Genomic DNA, 24767 nt, shown 5'->3' with positions numbered 1-24767 from the left:
TAATTGTTACCTGAATTGCCCAGAACAGGGTTTGCATGTCTGAAGGCGCCCGGAGTCGCCCTGTACAGGTGTCCATTTCTGCTTTCAGCCAAGACTTTGGGAGTCTGTTTCTCTCTTTCCTCCTCTAAATACAAGTAGATTTCCCTAAGCTTCCTGCTAGGCCTAACTTTTACTGATACTGTTTTATTCCAAACTTATTTTTTGTTTCAAATCATCCATTTATCTTTGTGGGCAAAGGTAATTTCCCCACTTTCGTGTTGGCACGTGGCATGAAGAGCTATCTTTCAGGCCCTGAATGGACTAACTAGCTGAGGTAGTATCCAGGGCAAGTACGTGCTTTCCAGCCCCATAACACAAAGTTAGTGCCATGGGTTTGGGTTCCCTGGACATGTTTTCACAATACATGTGAAAATTGTGTGCTTTCTGTTTGCCTAAGCTATCTATTCATAAAATTACTGATTCCTTAAATACTTATTCAGAAATAAAAATGACTGATTTTATTTGAGTGCCTTCCAAAATAAAAAGCATTATTCTTATTGTCCTTATTATAATACTTTTACAGTTAAAAACATTATCCCCTTCTCTTTAAATGGGGCAAGAGAGGTAATTCCAGAACTCCAAAAAGACCATGCTAATAATCTCTATGCATGCTAAAAATATAATTATTTCATGTTAAATTCTGGAGGAAGTCCAATAGACATGCATGCTTTGTAAACTTTAACAACCTTCTTTAAAGAATTAGTATGGTTAGATCATGAACTGTGATCTAAAGGCAATGGTCTCTTTAGGTATCAATTACCTTAAAAATGTGTGGTTATCTTGGTTTGGGGCAACTGCAAATGGTTTTAGTTGAACTTCGCCGTGGGCCAAAATCATGCTAAGTTGTCCAAAGCAGATGATAAACATATATTTCTGATGTCATTATGGCCTAAACAGGATATGATCGTTTAGTGGCATGGTTTATACAGAGAGCAAATATTATTTATGCTTTTTTAAAAAAACATTTTTATATTAAACTAATGGGCATTAAGAAAGATTCATGAAGGAAGGACTATATGTGAATCATTAATGAAATAGAACAAGTAGCTTTTCAATGTTAATGGTAAAATCTCTGTCAACCAAGCCCGCTGCCTGGAAGGGCATTCCACAATCAGGAAGAAGAGAAGAAATGGAGCATGCTGTAGCACTAAGCTAATAATAACAGGCTACCATAGGCTTGGAAAAATGATGAGTCAGGAAGGTACAAGTTAAAGTCAATAAAGTATCCGGAAAGGCAGGAGAGGAAAAGCATGGGAACTGATGCAATTTATATACCTCCTCCCTGCAGTTATATATTTCACAGTGGTCACCAGGATAATAAAATAACAATAGTTGGTGAAAATGGTTACAACGCAGTAAGCTTCATCTATGTAATAAAAATCATATTGGCAGGTCTTTAAGCTTTATATCATAACTAAAATCTTCTCCAAGCAAGAGAACAGAGAGCAGTTTTGAGATTCTACTCATCCAAATAACAGAGTTTAACTGAATAAAAAGTGCTGAACTTAGACGTAACTGTAGACAGTAGAAAGTGGGACTGTTAAGAGCATCGGCCTTGCCTGCTTCTAATTTGACAGGTTATAGTTTCAAGCGTAAACCACAACGGCAGCAGTCCATATGAAACCACTTTGGACTTGCAGACTGCAATCTCTGCTTTTCAAGTGCAGGGGGGTAATCAGTCCTGGCATCACTCCGTGATTTCATTTTTCTCTAAGCATCACTTACTGTTGCAGAAATTTTGTTTGCTACCTCCTTCCCAAGAATGTATGAAAATGGTATAGGCCTACCAACAAAGCTTATTATTGTTTTGCTTTCTTCCTTTTTTTCTTAAATGTGATTTAGAAGAGAAAAAAGTTTCATAGACATAAAAACCCACTTGGGATCCTAGCCTTTTCTCAAAACGTTGAGCAAGCATACAAGAAAAAATGAGTTCTTTCCTGTTGTTTTTAGGTGATTTCTGTGTGTTCCTGGCTTTTTTTTTTTTTTTTTTTGAGCTCATAATTTGCTTCATCATTATTAAAGATTATATGACTTGAGATATAAAAAGTCTAGATTTTTACTTCCATTTCTACTTGCCTATCCTTCATCATGACAGTTAGCTAACTCTTACCCTATTTTAGTTTTCCTCCAGCACCAAATTTTTAACACTTGGGTATATATGTATTGTAGAGATCTATGATCCATTGCCTCTGAAGATACTTACAAATTATCAAATAAAGATTAGAATAATGTTCAAAATTACCTTTGAGGGTTAGGAAAGAGCAGATTTGGTAAACATAATAAAAAGCATTTGAATGCTCACAACTTCTCTTGTGTTCCTCCACTTAACCCCCATGCCAGAATGACACAGGTGTGTTTTACTGTTAATCCTGTTTCTTACATTCTAATTTTTTGAGCATCAATCAATTAAATGTGACTGTGTCAACCAAAGGCCAAGAGGGTGGCACAAAAACTGCAAATAGCTTTGGTTTTTCTGTTTTTTTAAAGATTTTATTTGTTTACTTAAGAGAGAGCATGAGCAGGGGCAGAAGCAGAGGGAGAGGGAGAAGCAGACTCATCACTGAGCACAGAGCCCAAAGTGGGACTTGATCCCAGGACCCTGAGGTTATGACCTGAGCCAAAGTCAGACACTTACCCTACTGAGCCACCCAGTTGCCCCATCTTTGGGTTTTCTTAACAGAGTGACTATGGTCACTCAGAGCTTTACTGTGAAGGAACCTGAGAAGCTCAAGTTTATCATCCATCAAGTAAAATACCTAGTCTAATAAACTACTAGGTTTGTGAGGGGGATGTAAAGAATAAATGTGTAAAAAGTTGGGTGAACTCTACCTTCTGACTAATCCTCAACCTGAGGATTAAACTTTCTTGTTTAAAAGTAAACAAGAAAGCAAAATTAGAGCCTACCAGAGAGACAAGCCTTTAAATAAAATAGGGTACTAAAACCTCAAAGGCCTGTTACTGTAATCTAGAAATAAAGAAGAGTAGAATACATAAAGTTTAAGATCTCTTAAAAATGTTTGTAATTGGCTTACAATTGAATAACATTCCAGGTGGCCATCTGAATTTAACTTAAAGTTATTGGCCATAGATTTAAAACACAAAGTTTCTCATAAAAGCTGAATGATTGGAGAAATCAGGTTCACATTCAGTTGTGCGCCGAGCATAATGAGGTTATGATCCCTAGGGAAGTTGAAACTCAGTGTTATTGTTTGTGGAGCTAAGTATACTGGAAAACTCACTGAAGAAGCCAGAGACGTGGATTGCTATAGACGTTCTCCATCTTCTCATTTTGAAGTCTGTTCTTTCTACCATTCCCCTTCTCTATTATTATTATTTTTTAATTATAATAGTAAAATAAAATGCCTCTAAGACTAAGTTTTCAAAAATAACTTAGATAAGATTCATCATAAAAGGGGGGCGCCTGGGTGACTCAGTGGGTTAAAGCCTCTGCCTTCGGCTCAGGTCATGGTCCCAGGGTCCTGGGATTGAGTCCCTCATCAGGCTCTCTGCTCAGCAGTGAGCCTGCTTCCCTCTCTCTCTGCCTGCCTCTCTGCCTATTTGTGATCTCTGTCTGTCAAATAAATAAATAAAATCTTGGGGTGGGGGGTGGGAGGTTGGGGTACTAGGTGGTGGGTATTATAAAGGGCACGAATTGCATGGAGCACTGGGTGTGGTGAAAAATAATGAATACTGTTATGCTGAAAATAAAAAATAAATTTAAAAAAAAAATAAATAAAATCTTTAAAAAAAAAAGATAAAAAAGGCTAACCCTAGTAAGATAAATGTTTACAAATATGAAAAAAAAATACAAACATTGAGTTTAAAAATGAGGCCCAGAGAAAATTTTAAAATTTAAGTGTACATGAGATTAAGATGCAGAGTTTATGTACTGGAAAGATATAGTTTATGTATGTACATACAGATGGTATATATAGAAATGCATATATCTTTACATGCATACTATTATGTATATTCTGTAAGAATAGAAATATAGTGATAGTCAATTTTTTTTCATATAAAAGTAAAAGAACAATCAGAGGTATATCCGACAAACTCAGATGCTAATAATAGCAATTACTACTTCAGAAAAAAGAATATTAGAGAGGAAAGGCTTTAAAAGACAACAATGTCAGTAATTTTGTGTTACTAAGTGATGCTGCCTGTGGTGAAGAGAGTAAGTACAAAATGTTAATCATCAAATTCCAGAGAGGTGAAATACACAAACTAAAAGCTTCCAGTAATGGGGGAGATGTCAGAGAAATGCATTTGTTGAGCCTGAGACACACTATTCTCAGTCCTTAGCAGATTGACTTGGGGAAAAAATTTTAATAATAAAAATTTAAGTTTATCTATAGATGTATATAAACATTTTTAAACAAGCAGCAGTTTTAAAATCTTATTCAGCTAACTCTAAGGATTCCACAGTGCTCTTTAGGGAAAGTGAGGAGAAGTTTGTTGAGTCTCTAGCCTCCCTTCTCTGCCCACACTTCCCTCAGTCAGAAGAACTTCTCTGACTTATTGAATCTGCATATCATTGGTAAAGAAGGGGTTTCATTATTTTTTTTTCCATCAAAAATCATTATAAAACATCACTGGAGTTTTTCTGTCTCTCAGGGTCAACAGATTTAAAAAACGTACAAATCGATAGAGCCCATTACCTTACCAGAGCAAAAAAAGAAAACCTACAAGTAGTAAGAAAAGTTAAATATAAAAAACCCTAATTGACTGAAAATTTAAAAAGAAGAAACCAACAACTAATAGGAGCAGCTAATGGACCCACAACAGATTAAAAATTACTACCATTGACTCTTTGGGTAATAAGAACACGAAGAATAGTCCACGTAAAAATTACAAAATTCGGACAAAACTTTACTTAAAACATAGGCAACTTTTTAGCTTTTAAGCCTTTGTTAAATTAGGAAAAATGAAAATAAATGATTCAACTAAAATTAGAAATTTTACATTAAGGGGCTTGTGGGTGGCTCAGTCAGTTACATGTCCAACTCTTGATTTCAGCTCAGATCATGATCTCAGGGTCATGAGATTGAGCCCCGCGTGGGGCTCCATGCTGAGTGTAGAGTCTGCTTAAAATTTTCTCTCTCCCTCTCCCTTGGCCCTTACCCCACCACTCCTGAACGCATTCTCTCTCTCTTTCTTAAAAAAAAAAAAAAAAAAAAAAAGTACTCACTTCAGGAGTACATATAATAAAAAGAAAAAAATTTTACATCAAAGAGAAAACAGGAAAAATGAAAATACAAAAATAAACATATAAACTTAGAAAACAAATAATTACAATCTAAGAACCCTTTGCAAAAATAAGAACAAAATGGTGGAATGAATCTAAGTCTCAATAAGTAAAATGAAAAGATAGCTGCTAAAATTAGCAAGGCATGGGGATCTAGCCATAGACTGGAGAAATCAATTCACATATAATTATGTTACTAACATATTTGAAAAGCCTGATGGAATGAGTATCTTCCTAAGAAAACATAAATGATTAGTTTTACTCAACAGATCGTAGAAAACTTGGATAGATCAGTAAACTTGGAAAACATGCTAAATGTTTTTAAAGAATTATGTCCTAAAAAGTCTATGAATCCAAAATGGCTTATGGAAAAGCTCTTTCAAACATTCATAAAACAGTTTATTACCATTGCTTTATAAGCTCTGTCAGAGTAAAGAAAGTAAGGAAAACTCATTAAGTTTTACAAAGTATCATAATATAATCTCATTTATGAAAATGGATGCAGGGGTGCCTTAGTGACTCAGATGTTAAGTCCAGTCGTTAAGTACAGTCATTAAATCCCAGGGTCCTGGGATCGAGCCCCATGTTGGGCTCCTTGCTCAGCAGGAAGCCTATTTCTCCCTCTACCACTCTCCCTGCTTGTGTTCCCTTTCTCACTGTCTCTCTTTCTCTGTCAAATAAATAAATAAAATCTTCAAAGAAAGGAAGAAAGGAATGAAGGAAATGGATGCAGGAATCTTATATAATATTAGCAATTTTGATTAGCAGTATCTGTAATAAGAAATGTGCCATGACCGAATAAGATTTTTTTCGTGAATTTAAGCATGCTTAATATTGGAAAATACATTAATGTTATATACCCAATAACTAAGTCAGAGGAAAGCAACCATATAGTTTAGGAGGTATTAGACAGGAGCGCATGGGTGGCTCAGTCAGTTAAGTGTTTGCCTTTGGCTCAAATCATGATCTCAGAGTCCTGGGATCAAGCCACACATCAGGAGGCTCCCTGCTCAGTGGGGAGCCTTCCTCTGCTTCTCCCTCTCCCTCTGCCCCTCCACCTACTTGTGCACTATTTTTCTGTCTCTATCAAATAAATAAATAAAATCTTAAAATTAAGTTTTAAAAAGACATTGGACAAAATTAACTTCCTATTCTTTTTAGAAATTCTCAATGAACTAGAAATAAAAAAGTACCTCCATATCAATATAAAGACTACCTCACTCCACTGAATAGACATCATTATAGTTTGAAAAATATAAACAGAGTTCCATTAAATTCTAAAATGCCCATACTATCATTTTTACTTGCCAGAGTTCAGAAAACATTAGCCAGTGCAATAAAAGGCATAGCTATTGGTAAGAGACAAAATTTATCATTATGTATAGATAATATAATTTTTATTATTCATCCTTGAGAATCAATACAAAAGCTATTAGAACCAGTTACTGCCTTCATTAAATCATATAGATACTTTAAAAATCAGCAGTTTCCCCCATACTTCAATAACAGTTGATAAAAATGAGAAAGACAATCTCAATCAAAATAACATAAGGATGAAGTTTATTTGGAGGGGAACTTTATATTAACAAGAAATGTAAGAGATTATGAAAGTAATATTTAATAAAATATTGAAATATGAGGAGTGCATAAGTGAAGAAATACTGTGTTCCTAGATACAAGCATGGAATATTATAAATATATACATGGTACCCAAATTAGTTTATTAGCTTAATGTAACCTCAACAAAAATCTGAGCAGAATTTTTTTTAAAACTCTCAAATGATATTAAGGGTTATTTTAAGTGATAAAAAAAAATAAGCAAAGAAATTTTCATTAAAGAAGTGTGGAGGGCTGGGGCACCTGGGTGGCTCAGTCAGTTAAGCATCTGCCTTTGGCTCAGGTCAAGATCTCAGGGTCCTGGGATCAAGTCCCACACGGGCTCCCTGCTCAGTGGGAAGTCTGCTTCTCCCTTTCTCTCTCTCTCTCTCAAATAAATAAATAAAATGTCAAAGAAAAAAAAAAAGAGTAGAGGGCAGGGTTCAGTTTATCCTACCAAATATAACATTTCATAAAACTACTGTCATCAAAATAGTGTGATCCTGGTGTAAAACCCAATAAGCATACCAACAAATAGAATACATGACGTAAATATAGAGAGCATAATTTAGTGATGATAAAGGTAACTTTAGAAATTAATGGGAGAAAGACGCCAAACAGTTGGATAACATTTGGGGAAAAAAATAGTTAATTCCTAACCTTATACTTACATGAGAATAAATTCAGGTGGGTTGAAACAATAGGTATGAAAAGTAAAAGAAATAAACACTGGTAAATATCCATTTGGGGATGTGGAAGGATTTTCCAGCCTTTTGTTTTCTAAACAAGCTTTTAAAGACCTGCTCCTCAAGATGTTAACAGGTGTGCTGTTGGGAATGGGGATGGGGAAGTGGTCTATTTTCAAACTAGTTTGTGAAATCCTAAACTAAGAAATTGAAGAGATTCCTTTTAAGACCTTCCAGAGATTTCTGTATGCAAATATATATTGTGAATTTTTCAGCAATGGAAATAGAATCTATTAAAGTTTTCTGGAAAGAAGGGGGGAGGAGTCAAGATGGCAGAGAAGTAGCAGGCTGAGACTACATCAGCTAGCAGGAGATCAGCTAGATAGCTTATCTAAAGATTGCAAACACCTGCAAATCCATCGGCAGATCGAAGAGAAGAAGAACAGCAATTCTGGAAACAGAAAAACAACCACTTTCTGAAACATAGGACCGGCGGAGAAGTGAATCAAAAGCGATGGGAAGATAGACTCCGGGGGGAGGGGATGGCTCCCGGCAAGCGGCGGAGTAACAGCACACAAAATCAGGACTTTTAAAAGTCTGTTCAGCTGAGGGACATTGCTCCAGAGGCTAAACTGGGGCGATGCCCACGCGGGGTCAGCATGGCCACAGGTCCCGCAGGGTCACAGAAGGATTGGGGGTGGCTGAGTGTCGCAGGGCTTGTGGGTATTGGAACGGGAAAGCCAGCTATAGAGACAGAGCCGACAGTGAGCTCGCAGCTCGGGGTTACCTTGAACCGGTCGCAGGCTCGGTGAGCTCGGAGCGTGGCCGGAAGTCAGGCAGACGGGAGTAACTGGGCGCTGTTCTCTGAGGGTGCACTGAGGAGTGGGGTCCCGGGCTCTGGCTCCTCCGGGCTGGAGACCAGGAGGCCGCCATTTGTATTCCCGTCCTCCGGAACTCTACGGAAAGCCCTCAGGGAACAAAAGCTCCTGAAAGCAAACCTGATTGGATTACTCAGCCCGGCCCCTGGTAAGGGGGGTGCAATTCCACCTGGGGCAAAGACACTTGAGAATCACTACACCAGGCCCCTCCCCCAGAAGATCAACAAGAAATCCAGCCAAGACCAAGTTCACCTACCAAGGAGTACGGTTTCAATACCAAGGAGAGCAGCAGAATTCCAGAGGAGGAGAAAGCAAAGCAAGGAACTCATGGCTTTCTCCCTGTGGTTTTTTGTGGTTTTTTTTTTTCCCCTGTGATTTTTTTAGTCTTGCAGTTAATTTAATTATTTTCTTTTTCATTTTTTTTCTCTTCTTCTGCTAAAATTTTTTTTAACTTTTACCCTTTTCTTTTTTAACGTTTTTTAACTAGTTTATCTAATATATATATTTTTTCCTTTTATGTTTTTCTTTATTCGTTTTCTTTATTTAAATTCTTTTTTTTTTATTTTTTTCTTTATTTTTTTTTTCTTTCTTTTTAAACCTCTTTTTATCCCCTTTCGCCCCCCTCACGATTTGGGATCTCTTCTAATTTGGTTAAAGCATATTTTCCTGGGGTTGTTGCCACCCTTTTAGTATTTTACTTGCCCCTTCATATACTCTTTTCTGGACAAAATGACAAGGTGGAAAAATTCACGACAAAAAAAAAAAGAACAAGAAGCAGTACCGAACGCTAGGGACCTAATCAGTACAGACATTGGTAATATGTCAGATCTAGAGTTCAGAATGACAATTCTCAAGGTTCTAGCCGGGCTTGAAAAAGGCATGGAAGATATTAGAGAAACCCTCTCGAGAGATATAAAAGCCCTTTCTGGAGAAATAAAAGAACTAAAATCTAACCAAGCTGAAATCAAAAAAGCTATTAATGAGGTGCAATCAAAAATGGAGGCTCTCACTGCTAGGATAAATGAGGCAGAAGAAAGAATTAGTGATATAGAAGACCAAATGGCAGAGAATAAAGAAGCTGAGCAAAAGAGGGACAAACAGCTACTGGACCACGAGGGGAGAATTCGAGAGAGAAGTGACACCATAAGACGAAACAACATTAGAATAATTGGGATTCCAGAAGAAGAAGAAAGACAGAAGGGAGCAGAAGGTATACTGGAGAGAATTATTGGGGAGAATTTCCCCAATATGGCAAAGGGAACGAGCATCAAAATTCAGGAGGTTCAGAGAACGCCCCTCAAAATCAATAAGAATAGGCCCACACCCCGTCACCTAATAGTAAAATTTACAAGTCTTAGTAACAAAGAGAAAATCGTGAGAGCAGCTCGGGAAAAGAAGTCTGTAATATAAAATAGTAAAAATATTAGATCGGCAGCTGACTTATCCACAGAGACCTGGCAGGCCAGAAAGAGCTGGCATGATATTTTCAGAGTACTAAACGAGAAAAACATGCAGCCAAAAATACTATATCCAGCTAGGCTATCATTGAAAATAGAAGGAGAGATGAAAAGCTTCCAGGACAAACAACAACTGAAAGAATTTGCAAACACCAAACCAGCTCTACAGGAAATATTGAAAGGGGTCCTCTAAGCAAAGAGAGAGCCTACAAGTGGTAGATCAGTAAGGAACAGAGACAATATACAGTAACAGTCACCTTACAGGCAATACAATGGCACTTAATTGATATCTCTCAGTAGTTACCCTGAATGTTAATGGGCTAAATGCCCCAATCAAAAGACACAGGGTATCAGAATGGATAAAAAAACAAAACCCATCTATATGTTGCCTCCAAGAAACTCATTTTAAGCCCGAAGACACCTCCAGATTTAAAGTGAGGGGGTGGAAAAGAATTTACCATGCTAATGGACATCAGAAGAAAGCAGGAGTGGCAATCCTTATATCAGATCAATTAGATTTTAAGTCAAAGACTATAATAAGAGATGAGGAAGGACACTATATAATACTCAAAGGGTCTGTCCAACAAGAAGACCTAACAATTTTAAATATCTATGCCCCCAACGTGGGAGCAGCCAACTATATAAACCAATTAATAACAAAATCAAAGAAACACATCAACAATAATACCATAATAGTAGGGGACTTTAACACTCCCCTCACTGAAATGGACAGATCATCCAAGCAAAAGATCAGCAAGGAAATAAAGGCCTTAAACGACACACTGGACCAGATGGACATCAAAGATATATTCAGAACATTTCATCCCAAAGAAACAGAATATACATTCTTCTCTAGTGCACATGGAACATTCTCCAGAATAGATAACATCCTCGGTCCCAAATCAGGACTCAATCGGTATCAAAAGATTGGGATCATTCCCTGCATATTTTCAGACCACAGTGCTCTGAAGCTAGAACTCAACCACAAGAGGAAGTTTGGAAAGAACCCAAATACTTGGAGACTAAACAGCATCCTTCTAAAGAATGAATGGGTCAACCGGGAAATTAAAGAAGAATTGAAAACAATCATGGAAGCATATGATAATGAAAATACAATGGTTCAAAATCTGTGGGACACAACAAAGGCAGTCCTGAGAGGAATATATATAGCGGTACAAGTCTTTCTCAAGAAACAAGAAAGGTCTCAGGTACACAACCTAACCCTACACCTAAAGGAGCTGGAGAAAGAACAAGAAAGAAACCCTAAGCCCAGCAGGAGAAGAGAAATCATAAAGATCAGAGCAGAAATCAATGATTAGAAACCAAAAAGACAATAGAGCAAATCAACGAAACTAGGAACTAGTTCTTTGAAAGAATTAATAAAATTGATAAGCCCCTGGCCAGACTTATCAAAAAGAAAAGAGGAAGGACCCAAATAAATAAAATCATGAATGAAAGAGGAGAGATCACAACTAACACCAAAGAAATACAAACTATTATAAGAACATACTATGAGCAACTCTACGCCAACAAATTTGACAATCTAGAAGAAGTGGATGCATTCCTAGAAACATATAAACTACCAAAACTGAACCAGGAAGAAGTAGAAAACCTGAACAGACCCATAACCAGTAAGGAGATTGAAACAGTCATTAAAAATCTCCAAACAAACAAAAGCCCAGGGCCAGACCGCTTCCCGGGGGAATTCTACCAAACATTTAAAGAAGAACTAATTCCTATTCTCCTGAAACTGTTCCAAAAAATAGAAATGGAAGGAAAACTTCCAAACTCATTTTATGTGGCCAGCATCACCTTGATCCCAAAACCAGACAAGGATCCCATCAAAAAAGAGAGCTATAGACCAATATCCTTGATGAACACAGATATGAAAATTCTCACCAAAATCCTAGCCAATAGGATTCAACAGTACATTAAAAGGATTATTCACCACGACCAAATGGGATTTATTCCAGGGCTGCAAGGTTGGTTCAACATCTGCAAATCAGTCAATGTGATACAACACATCAATAAAGAAAGAACAAGAGCCATATGATACTCTCAATAGATGCTGAAAAAGCATTTGACAAATGCTCCCTTCCTGATCAAAACTCTTCAAAGTGTAGGGATAGAGGGCACATACCTCAATATCATCAAAGCCATCTATGAAAAACCCACCGCAAATATCATTCTCAATGGAGAAAAACTGAAAGCTTTTCCGCTAAGGTCAGGAACACGGCAGGGATGTCCATTATCACCACTGCTATTCAACATAGTACTAGAGGTCCTCGCCTCAGCAATCAGACAACAAAAGGAAATTAAAGGCATCCAAATCGGCAAAGAAGAAGTCAAATTATCACTCTTCGCAGATGATATGATACTATATGTGGAAAACCCAAAAGACTCCACTCCAAAACTGCTAGAACTTATACAGGAATTCAGTAAAGTGTCAGGATATAAAATCAATGCACAGAAATCAGTTGCATTTCTCTACATCAACAGCAAGACAGAAGAAAGAGAAATTAAGGAGTCCATCCCATTTACAGTTGCATCCAAAACCATAAGATACCTAGGAATAAACCTAACCAAAGAGGCACAAGATCTATACTCAGAAAACTATAAAGTACTCATGAAAGAAATTGAGGAAGACACAAAGAAATGGAAAAATGTTCCATGATCCTGGATTGGAAGAATAAATATTGTGAAAATGTCTATGCTACCTAAAGCAATCTACACATTTAATGCAATTCCATAGTACCATCCATCTTTTTCAAAGAAATGGAACAAATAATTCTAAAATTTATGGAACCAGAAAAGACCTCGAATAGCCAAAGGGATATTGAAAAAGAAAGCCAAAGTTGGTGGCATCAGAATTCCGGACTTCAAGCTCTATTACAAAGCTGTCATCATCAAGACAGCATGGTACTGGCACAAAAACAGACACATAGATCAATGGAACAGAATAGAGAGCCCAGAAATAGACCCTCAACTCTGTGCTCAACTAATCTTCAACAAAGCAGGAAAGAATGTCCAATGGAAAAAAGACAGCTTCTTCAATAAATGTTGTTGGGAAAATTGGACAGTCACATGCAGAAAAATGAAATTGGATCATTCCTTACACCACACACGATAATAGACTCAAAATGGATGAAGGACCTCAGTGTGAGAAAGGAATCCATCAAAATCCTTGAGGAGAACACAGGCACCAACCTCTTTGACCTCAGCCGCAGCAACATCTTCCTAGGAACATCGCCAAAGGCAAAGGAAGCAAGGGCAAAAATGAACTATTGGGATTTCATCAAGATCAAAAGCTTTTGCACTGCAAAGGAAACAGTTAACAAAATCAAAAGACAACTGACAGAATGGGAGAAGATATTTGCAAACGACCTATCAGATAAAGGACTAGTGTCCAAAATGTATAAAGAACTTAGCAAACTCAACACCCAAAGAACAAATAATCAAATCAAGAAATGGGCAGAGGACATGAACAGACATTTCTGCAAAGAAGACATCCAGATGCCAACAGACCCATGAAAAAGTGCTCCATATCACTCGGCATCAGGGAAATACAAATCAAAACCACAATGTGATATCACCTCACACTAGTCAGAACGGCTAAAATCAGCAAGTCAGGAAATGACAGATGCTGGCGAGGATGCGGAGAAAGGGGAACCCTCCTACACTGTTGGTGGGAATGCAAGCTGGTGCAGCCACTCTGGAAAACAGCATGGAGGTTCCTCAAAATGTTGAAAATAGAACTGCCCTATGACCCAGCAATTGCACTACTGGGTATTTAACCTAAAGATACAAACGTAGTGGTCCAAAGGGGCACATGCACCCGAATGTTTATAGCAGCAATGTCCTCAATAGCCAAACTATAGAAAGAACCTAGATGTCCATCAACAGATGAATGGGTAAAGAAGATGTGGTATATATACACAATGGAATACTAAGAAGCCATCAAAAGAAATGAAATCTTGCCATTTGCGACAACGTGGATGGAACTAGAGTGTATTATGCTTAGCAAAATAAGTCAAGCAGAGAAAGACAACTATCATATGATCTCCCTGATATGAGGAAGTGGTGATGGAACATGGGGGCTTAAGTGGGTAGGAGAAGAATCAATGAAACAAGATGGGATTGGGAGGAAGACAAACCATAAGTGACTCTTAATCTTACAAAACAAACTGAGGGTTGCTGGGGGGAGGGAGGTTGGGAGAAGGGGGGGTGGGGTTATGGACATTGGGGAGGGTATGTGCTTTGGTGAGTGCTGTGAAGTGTGTAAACCTGGCGATTCACAGACCTGTACCCCTGGGGATAAAAATACATGTTTATAAAAAATAAAAAAATTTTTAAAAAAGTTTTCTGAAAAGAAAGCCCAGTTTGGAGACAAACCACAAAGGAAATGACTGTTAAATTTGATGATAAAAATTATATAACTTGTAGATGTCAGAAAAAGGCAAAACTGAAAAACAAATTAATGTAAAAAAGTGATAAAATGTTAATATCATTTATTTATGTAGATCTTTTAGTCAATAAGAAAACATTCCAGTAGAAAAATTGGCAAAAGATAATAATATATTAATCATAGGAAGAGAAATAAAAATAACTAGTAAGCATGCAAAATATCTGCTAACTTGTAATGAACCAATGCCATTTTTGCTTATAAAAATGGTCAGGAGTAAGATGGAATTGGGTACACATTAACTGCTGGTGGAAAAGAAGTTTGAGAGAAATCATAAACTATTTAAAAATATCATTAGAGGCATTTATCTACTTCAACCCAGTAAACCCACAGTTGGTAATTTCTCTTTAAGATATAATCTGAAATTTTGATCATATGCATATTCTTATATACAAGGCTGTTCATCCACTGTTTATAACAGTGGAAATGGGACAAGAAAATACTACTATCCAATGATAAGGAAATGTGTATATTCCCTCACACACATAAATTAAGACTGGAAGGATATATACCCATAGGCTAACTTAACACTGGCTCTCATCAGGTGATGAGATTATAAGTGAATTGTATGTGTAAATGTATGCTGTTTTGACTTTACATATTTATCATTTATGTTGTTTCTTTTAATCTCCAGTTAAGATTCCACAGTTCACCTTTTCATGGTTTTCCCCCATCAGAAGTATTAGTCTATACATGGTGCTGCCAGGATATGCTTTGTGAGCAAATTAAGTAGGTTCATATTATATAATTGAGGAGTAGGAGAATATAACCATACAGTGTGGCACAGACTACATTCAGAGCGGTATTAATGATCTAAGAAGTTTAAAACAGTTAACATTTCGCCTGATTCTGATGAACAGAAAGCCCATTTCAAATGAATTAAGCAGTTAGGGAAATGGTTCAGGTAAACAACCAGAGGTGGATTTGGCTTCTAGCAACGTTTGTTATTGAGGTTTACAATATGTCCCTGGATTTGTAGCTCCATTTACCTATAATTCACTCTTTCCTGCCCTTTTCTGTTTTTTTGGCCTAATCTTTTGGTTGACTGACCTCACAGGAGCACTAATTCTCCAGTTCATAATAGAGAGAATGCCTTTGTCCAAGATTAACTCTGAAAATGCTTATATCACAGGATCTTCTGAAAGCCCTAGCACCCTCAGTAGCTAGTAGGATGACGTGTTCTTACTGGCTTGGCCTAAGTCATCGGCTACCATCCCTAAAGCTGCATTCAGCCCCTCACAAAGGCATGGTTCCCTGGAGCTTTAGGAAGACTGTACGAGGGGCGCCTGGGTGGCTCAGTGGGTTAAGCCGCTGCCTTCGGCTCAGGTCATGATCTCAGAGTCCTGGGATCGAGTCCCGCATCGGGCTCTCTGCTCAGCAGAGAGCCTGCTTCCCTCTCTCTCTCTCTGCCTGCCTCTCCATCTACTTGTGATTTCTCTCTGTCAAATAAACAAGTAAAATCTTTTTAAAAAAAAGGAAGACTGTACGAATGCTGGACAGGCAGCTGCAAAGGTCTGTAAGTGCAGAGTATCATACATTATGACAGCAAGATGGATAGAGTGATGCATGACAGCCTGGAGTTGCCTCAGATCTCTAAGTTTTCCCTAAGAGACAGCATGTATAGTGAGTAGAAATCATTTTCTTTGGGTTCAGACAACTTATACATCCTTCCTTCCACTCTTGAACTCATTCGGCATTTATTCTTGGAGACTCTTGTGTAAGTCATCGTACTACCTACCTGTGAGATTATGTCTATAAAAAAAGACAGAATATGGCTTCTGCCTTCACAGTCCTATAGTAATAAGTGGCAGATCAAGAGATAACAATGTGCCTTGTTAAGGGGAATACAGGCTCAATAAATGGTTGTTATTACCACTCTGTTATTTGGTCTTGAATTTTGAACCTTCTTGGTGGATTATTGATTGTGTGATGGAACCGTGTATTTTCTGTTTTGCTTGCTCTTTTATTTAAAATTGAGTTTATTCTGAGGTAAAGCACATTACTTTTTCAAGAAATTATTATGGCTAGCCTCAGGGCCATAGAATAGGGTCACTATGGTTTGCCAAGGAGGGCACAAAATAGAACAGAACTAGGGTACATTTTAAAACATGAAATATATGTTTCATGTATGCTAGGGCTAGTATGTTAGGGCTAGACTCTGAAGAGACTCTTCAGAAGAACACATTAGTATGTCTGTTTATTCTTTTGAAGGTAATTTTTGATCAAATAATTGAAAAATGCTCTATGAAATCATTCTTCAGGAAATATTAATAGAAATACCTCCAAAAAGAAAAAAGAAAAGCCTTTGGTAATTCCAGCTACACAGAGCAGAATTAATGTAATTTAGTACATGTTTTTCTGGCCTAGAAACAGCAGAACAGAGAATATTACATGACTTCAGGAGAACCCAAAGGTAGGAATAATGCATCGCTCTGAAACTGATTTCCATTTGCATCTTTATAGACTCTGTCAGATTGTTCTGTAGCCACAGCTAGATCTATCTTCCGATTACATAATGGTAAAGATTTGTATATTCATTGCCATAAAAGCTTGTCTAAACCTGAGAAAGGTATCTTCTGGAGAAGAGATTTTCCCATTAATAACATGAAAAGTTACAGAGCTTATAAAAATAGAACATTCCCTAACTTACCCAGGTCCTTATTCTGTGGCTTAATATATCATGTTTGACTGATAGTTCTTCAGGGATTCTTCTAGGCTTTCCTTAACCAGGTGTGAACTATGGGCTCCAACTGAGGGTAGAGACAGACTTCTGCTTTTTTTTTTTTTTTAAAGATTTTATCCATTTATTTGACAGAGAAAGAGAGAGCACAAGGAGGGGGAAAGGCTGAGGGAGAAGGAGAAGCAGGCTCCCCGCAGAGCAGAGGAAGCCCCATGTGGGACTCTATCCCAGGACTCTGGGACCATGACCTGAGCCAAAGGCAGTGCCTTAACCAGCTGAGCCACCCAGGTGCCCCCAGACTTCTGCTTTGATGAAAGCACTCCACGTATCTGGTGTAAAACTAGAGGTAGTTGGGTTGTGTTGTTGTTTTAATTGTTCTCTAACAGAATGTTTCATCTCTTGGTTTATGCTTTGCTGTAGAAAAAATTTAGAGCAAAATTAGCCAAATGACTACTGTCTTTATGGTAAAAATTTTAGTATCCTTCCCATTTTGTCAGACCTAGTTAGAATTTTTAACTATTAGTCCCTGGGTGAAATTGAAAAGATTTCTTCTCACTGACCTTTCCCTAGACTACTAGGGAGCTAAACACATGGTGACAGCATTGAAACAATCCTCATAATAATCATGCTTTCCCTGATCCAAACCAAGATTTCTGATTTAATGTCCACAAGTATCTTTTGTTACAGGGCTAGAATATTTTAAATCAGAACTTGGTAGTAAAATATAGGAACAATGATTGCCATTCACTTCCACCTTCCCCACATCAAGGAGTTTCAATTTTAGTAAAACAGAGAACCATTTTTGAGGGTAAAGATACACACCAGCCCTGCAAACTAAACATTTGTGTCTACCAGTGGTAATGCATGTGTGCAGGGCCTCGCTGGGCTGCTGTGTTTAGTCTTACATAAATGGGTATTTGACTAACACATCTGATTATACTGTTCAATTAGGTTTTTATGGAATCAATCAATATTTTCTTTCTCAAATAATTTCAGTTTGTTCTTTTTAAAATGATATCCTTCTCTTTTAAAAGATACATTACAAGGGTTTTCTTAGAGATCAGTCCACCAACTTGTTTATAAAACACCTTGGCAGAGAAGAGTTTTAAAATATCATCAAATTTAAGAACACCACAAGATTTACCACTAATTTACATTTAATGTTTATAGTTCTCAAATTGTGGTTGTTGTAATAACCAAAATATTTTTGCCCTGAATATTTTGTGGATTATATTTCCCTATTCTTTTTCCTTCACCCACATTCCCCACAGTAGGTGGGCAGATTGTTGTTACATAGTCTGGCTTTTATTTATCTGTATTGGTTTAATCTCAACAAGTTAGTCATTCTGAATATGAAAATAAATGTATTCTGTGGCAAGATTTTTGTCTTTTTAATGCTGTAGTTTATTTAGTGGAATTAACAGATCATTGCTTGTTTGGTATAGATGATTTCCCTCTGTTCCTTTTTCGCATCCGTGCTGAGGAGCTGTCTTCAGTTTGGTTCTTACTGGTGCTGCCACTTCATGACATCATGCCTGTCAGACTGTTTAATGCAATTACACTTGGTCCCTGATACTGCATTCCTCATTTAGACATAAGAGTTCTGGACAAAACTATAACTATTTAGGGATCACTGTAACCTATGGTGTTTGGATGTGTGCTGAGAACTCTCCTTTTCATAAAGGGCTGGTCCCAAAGGCAAATTGGATCTTTCTAGCCTTCTGCTTTTCTTGACTTTCCATTTTCTCCCCAAGAGTCTTAATTTCTAAGCATGATATGAATTTACATTTTTAAAATTTTGCCTCAGATAGCCTTTTCATCTTCATCTCTCACCATTCCCGATCCTCCTCTTTTCTACTATTCCCTCCGAGCATATGTGTGTGGACACTCATAACACACGTACACAGACACACACACACACACACACACACACACACAGACATGCTGCTTAAGGAACCCCCTTGAACTTGTAGTTCCCCTAAACCAGTTGTTTACTTTTCTTCCCTTTGCTGAGTCTTCTCCATCTGGCAACATCTATGTTCAGGTATTTTAGTATGTGATAGATTATAACTCATTGTTTCCTTAGTTTAACTTACTAAATAAGGTCCTTGAGAGCATGGACTTATTTTACTTTCAGATCTTTGGTACCTAGCACAGTGCTATGTACATTATAAACTTTCAGTAAATATTTGCCCAAGTAAGGTAACTAAAATAGGTGTGATCTTGTAGCCAGTATATGTGAATATTATTAATCTCTCCTTTGGATGATCTGAACACTTTTCTGTTTTATTTAAATAATGCAGTTTCCGGGTATATAAAACCAGTCTTTTTTTCTGACTTATATAGGATTGCAAAAAGGATATTATGTACCTGTATGAATTTCTCCTATCAGTTCTCCAACAAATCTTTTTCAGGTGCTTTTCAGTTGCTAATAGTTTTCATTGCTCAAATAACTTCCTGTTCAAATTATAATAAAAGTGACTTTTCCAGTTTTAGCTATAGAAGTTCTTCTAACCCTACTGCTTCAGTCTTGACCTTTACTGTGTCCCAGATATGTATAAAACTGCCACTGAGCATCATTTACAGCTTCAGTCAGCAGATTTTGTTTCAAAAAGACTAGTACTATCTGTGACTATTCGTCTGTTCTACCTAGCTGGCCAGTTCACATTTGGCAACACAGATTATGTGCCTTTTCTCCTTTATTTGCTATTATAAGATTTTATAATTTAGCATCTTCAAATAATAACATTACTCACTTCTCTGATCCATTAAATACCTCTTCTGGAAAATCTTTATTTAATGACTGATGTATAGTTAGAAAATAGTTGGAATTTGCAGGTGCTTTGGGTAACTGTTGAATTTTTTGTGGCATAAAAATTTTGCCTCTCCATTCATTGTGCTTCCTACACTTGGAAAGTGTTGTTTCACTCAGTCCTTCTAATACTAAGTAACGATTTATCATCAAATCACCAGATTCACAAAAGTTACTTTTGAATTTATCTGCCTCATGCACTATATTGATAAACTATGGGATTTTTTATTTAATAATTCATTAATTATTACCACCACTATTCTGGCTTTTATACTTAATTGCAAAAGACAGTGTTTAGCCATTCCCCCTTAATATAGCCAGGTAGTAAACTATTTGAAGCATGATGTTTAATTTTTAAAATAAGAAATAAATATTAACAGTTTGGACATTTTATCTTTTTCTTTTAAAGTGTTTATTAAATCTTACTTTTAAAAGTCCTTGAAGAAAAGACATTTGGTTTTTGTAGTTACTCTGTACCTCAAATAGAAGACAGTCATTGATAATGGGTCTCTTGGTCTGTTCTCAGGGAAAAGCTGTAAGTACAGAAGTGACCATCTTTGGGAAAACACACTACAGAAAAATCTAAAATCTCTGAAGCTACTGTTTTTATTTTGAAAAAATGCCTTATTATATAAAAACTCCAGGAGAGCTTTTTTTTGTAAGTTTTATAATTAAAAAAAAATTTTTTTTTCAGTGTTCCAAAATTCATTGTTTATGCACCACACCCAGTGCTCCATGCAGTATGTGCCCTCAGGTCTAGTGAATTTTTTTTCAACTAACTTCTTTTTTTATTTTAATTCAATTAGCCAACATATAGTACATCGTTAGTTTCTGACGTAGAGTTCAATAATTCATCAGTTGTGTTGCTCTAGCAGAGCTTTTAAATAATTTGAATTTAGACCCTATTTACCAAAATTCAGTACATACACAACTATCTCCAAAAAATACTACTTTATTCCTTTGCTGTATCCATGGAAATTATCCCAGTGAAAGACTGGAAGGGAAAGAGGGAGGTGGAGAGAGAGGGAAGAAGAAAGAAAGAGATGAGGGAAAAGAGAAAAAAAAAAGAAGAAAAACTTGCGATCCTTTTTCCTAGGGAGTAGCTCTGTGTAGAGTTCCTGTTACCCTTCTAGGTTTAGTGGGGAGGATATTTGAGTCCTGAAAGGCTTGTTCCTTGTGGCCCTACAATGAATTCATTACAATGAATAGAATAAAATAAAATAGCCTAATAAGGCAGTTATCACTCTCTGTTAAAACAAAAATGCTTCAAGTGAAATTCAGGAGAATTTTTCTCATTGTCTTAAGCGATTCTTATTGATAACCCACTACATGGTTTTGAAGTAGAAAAATGCAGTACATTATTTGTATAATTAAATATTGCTTAAACTTTTCCTGTGACTCATAGAAACTCCTAGTGAAGGTTTTTAAATTTATTGTAACCAAAGAGTGATCTTGGTTGCCTGGATATTATTGCTTTGGGATATCAGTCATCTCAAACTCATAAATTCTTACAAAAAATTCTCTTCTTGGAATTCTTTTAAATCATTCCATCCATTTGTGTGGGACTTGGGTACTTTCAGGCCAGCTGGTTATATTGGGGAGTTATTCAAAGAACTCTGGATTCTCTGGGGCAAGAGATAGCTATGAGAAAATTTATAAATCATTTGTAATAATAATTTTAGTAATTTAAATTTTAATAATTTTAATAATATTGAATCTCATCTCCATACCTCCTCCTCCTTCCACTGCCCCCAACCCCAAGGGAAAAAAAAAAAAAAAAAAGCTAGGGGGAAAAAATCACATTTCATTTCAACTTGAAAATGTATTTTGTTTTAATTGTACCAGGAATTATTCAGTGTTTACTTGGTCGTGGAGAAACTGACTATCTCATATATTAATGGGCACATAAGTTGATAAAACTTTCTGGAGAAAAGTGTGGCACTATCTGTTAAACACATGAAAAGATAAAATAAACCTTTATGTCCTTCGATCCAGAAATTGCATTTCTAGGTACCCTAATAATTGAAATAATTGAACAAAGACTTTAAAAATTCAAACATGTTCACTGCTATTTGTATTAGTAAAATCTTTGTTTAACAATAGAAATATTACATTTGTAATGTTTCCTAGCATAGCTTTTGATATAGCCCATAGAGTTTAAAAATATCTATTACTTCTATTATTTAAATTTATCTGTAAATATTTTAATACTAATATTTATTAATAATATATTATATTATTGTGGTATATTTATATAATTAATACTTAATTTTGCACTTTCAAATCACTTTTTTGGCCCAATTAATATAGAAGAATATTAAAAATATATGTATTCCAAGTGGCTGGATCTTTTGTTTGTTTTGACCCTCTTAAGTGTTTTAGTTGCTTTATTACATAGTTGTCAGATGTATTTAGATATATACTTTATTTAGATATATTTAGATATATTATTTAGATTTATATTTAGATATATTGTTTTAATCTTAGGAATTTACTAGAATTTACTTGGTATTTTGATATGTGATGAGTTTTTATAAGTGATCCATAGACAAGGTAGGGAGATTTTTATGTATCTGTTACATCATCATTATTAATAATATTCACTTCCTGTTTATCATTAGTCTACAATCTCTTTTTGTTCCCAGAACCCTGGTCAGCAAAAATTTGAGATTTACTTAGATATATTGGTAGATTATTTTTAGCACTAAGAATTTATTCACACTTGAAGCTCATACGTACACGTGCCTTTAGCAAAACATAATCCTGGTTAAATCCAGTTCTTTGTTTATTTTATACCTACATTATGCCTCAGTCCTAGCAGCAGAACATGAGTGGAGAAAAACCCAATCAAGTTAACTAGTCTCACTTCCAGTTTATAACTAACTGGCCTTAGTGCTGCCCAGCAATTTTAGAATATTGCTAGTGTACTCATTCTCCCACTACTTTTAATAACTGTTTAAACTTGTCTCATCGGACCTCTAGCACCTGACTTCCTTGCTCAGCTGATACCTGGCTTCCAGTTTCACTAAGGAAAGAGGAGCAATGAGAGCAGTATTTCCAAAGTTCCCACCACAACACCAGTACACTTTATTAATTCCTATCTGCATGGAAAAGTGCTGTAATTTCTCTGCCTTCCCACTAAATCACTTGCAGTTACTCTCTCTGCTCGCCTTTAGAGTAGGACTTCTCAAAAGAGTTTTCATTTGTTCTCCTTCATTCTCTTTAGAACCCACTTGAATCCCATTTGCATCCCCACCATCCTATAGAAATTGCTCTTGTTAAGGTCGCAATAACCTCCATTGTTGCGGGGTACTTTGGTCAATTGTCCATCTTCCTCCAGATGTCCACTCTCAGTGGCTTTCAACCAGACAGACACATTGCCACTTGCAGATTTTGTCACGTACTCTCCTCTAGCCCTCTCATTTCCCTCAGAACCCTGCTCCAATAGCGTCACCACAGAGACCTGCCCTAGACTTCCAATAGGAAGGTGCTATAGAGTGAATCATGTCCCCTCATAAATACATATGTTGAAGCCCTCTAATGTGATGGTATTTGGAAATAGGGCCTTTGGGAAATAATTAGGTTTGGTGAGGTCTCTCATGGTAAGACTCTCATGATAGGAGTAGTGCACTTTCAAGAAGAGGAATGGACTCTGTCTATCATGTGAGGACACAGGAGGCAGTTAGCTGTCTGCAAGCCAGGAAGAGTTCTCACCAGAATGTGACCATGCCAGCACCTTGACCTCGGACTTAAAGCTTCCAGAACTGTGAGAAGTAAGTTTCTGTTGTTTAAGCCACCATACATTTGTTATGGCAGCCCAAGCAATTAAGACAAAAATAATACCTCTCCTACCCAGTCATTCTCTGTCTACTTTTCCTACTACATTTTGTTCATAGCACTTATCTTCACTCTTTTATATACTTGTTTACTGTCTTCCCCCAAGAGAATGTAAGTTCCAGAAGGTCAAAAGCTTTGTTTGTTGTGTCCACTACAATATCTACAGTGCCCACAATAGCATATAATTATAGTAGGTGCTCACATATAAATATATGTTGTATAAACAAGCAATAATAATGAAAATTTTCTAAACATCCATAAATCATAGATGTCCATCATTTGGAACAGCCATATGAAAGCATTTATAGTTTACTGCTTTGACCTTGAAAGGGACACTTAAGTTGTGTTTATTCCTTAAATATCTATTGGTAGCATCCAATGGTCATCAGAAAAGTTCAGCAAATTTATAACACTTGTATTCTTTTTTTTAAAATTCATTTGTCTTCAAGTTCTTTTTTTTTTTCTTTTAAGATTTTATTTATTTGATAGCGATCACAAGTAGGCAGAGAGGCAGTCAGAGAGAGAGGAAGGGAAGCAGGCTCCCTGCCAAGCAGAGAGCCTGATGTGGGGCTCAATCCCAGGACCCTGGGATCATGACCTGAGCCAAAGGCAGAGACTTTAACCCACTGAGCCACCCAGGTGCCCCTTGTCTTCAAGTTCTATAACACTTTTACTTACTTAGCTCGGATTAACCTGTGAGACTTTGGTTGGATGATACAAAAGACCTTTATGTTCATGTTGCATCTTAATTCAAAATGCTACGGAGATTCTATTACTGGTGGTCTTTTTTTTTTTTTTTAATTGACACAGTGAAGACACCCGCCTGTTCCAAGTAAGGTGAAACAAACTGTACTGTCCTCACGCTGTACAGACTCATGATTGCACCGCAGTTAGTCCATCCATGTGTGAGCACTGCCATCTTTCAGGATGTTTTAACCACCTCACATAATTCTTGGGCCTGTGGACTGACTAAAGGTAGAAATGTCAGTCCATGTAAAATGTGTTCAATTTTTTTAAATTAAAAATAAGTATATATTTGTACTTAAATATAAATAATAAATATAAATATAGATTA

The 24767-nt window shown here is 36.6% G+C and overlaps 1 protein-coding gene across 7 annotated transcripts in view; it reads left to right on the top strand.

The window, feature by feature from the left end:
- The window catches only part of SUPT3H (SPT3 homolog, SAGA and STAGA complex component), a 574965-nt gene that overhangs the window by 392624 nt on the left and 157574 nt on the right, over positions 1-24767 (top strand). The window lies entirely within an intron of this gene.

Source organism: Mustela nivalis (assembly GCF_964662115.1).
Source record: "Mustela nivalis genome assembly, chromosome: 5".
In the NCBI taxonomy this organism is placed as follows: domain Eukaryota; kingdom Metazoa; phylum Chordata; class Mammalia; order Carnivora; family Mustelidae; genus Mustela; species Mustela nivalis.
The sequence above is the reverse complement of the archived record's forward strand: the minus strand, read 5'-3'. Positions and strand labels throughout refer to the sequence as shown.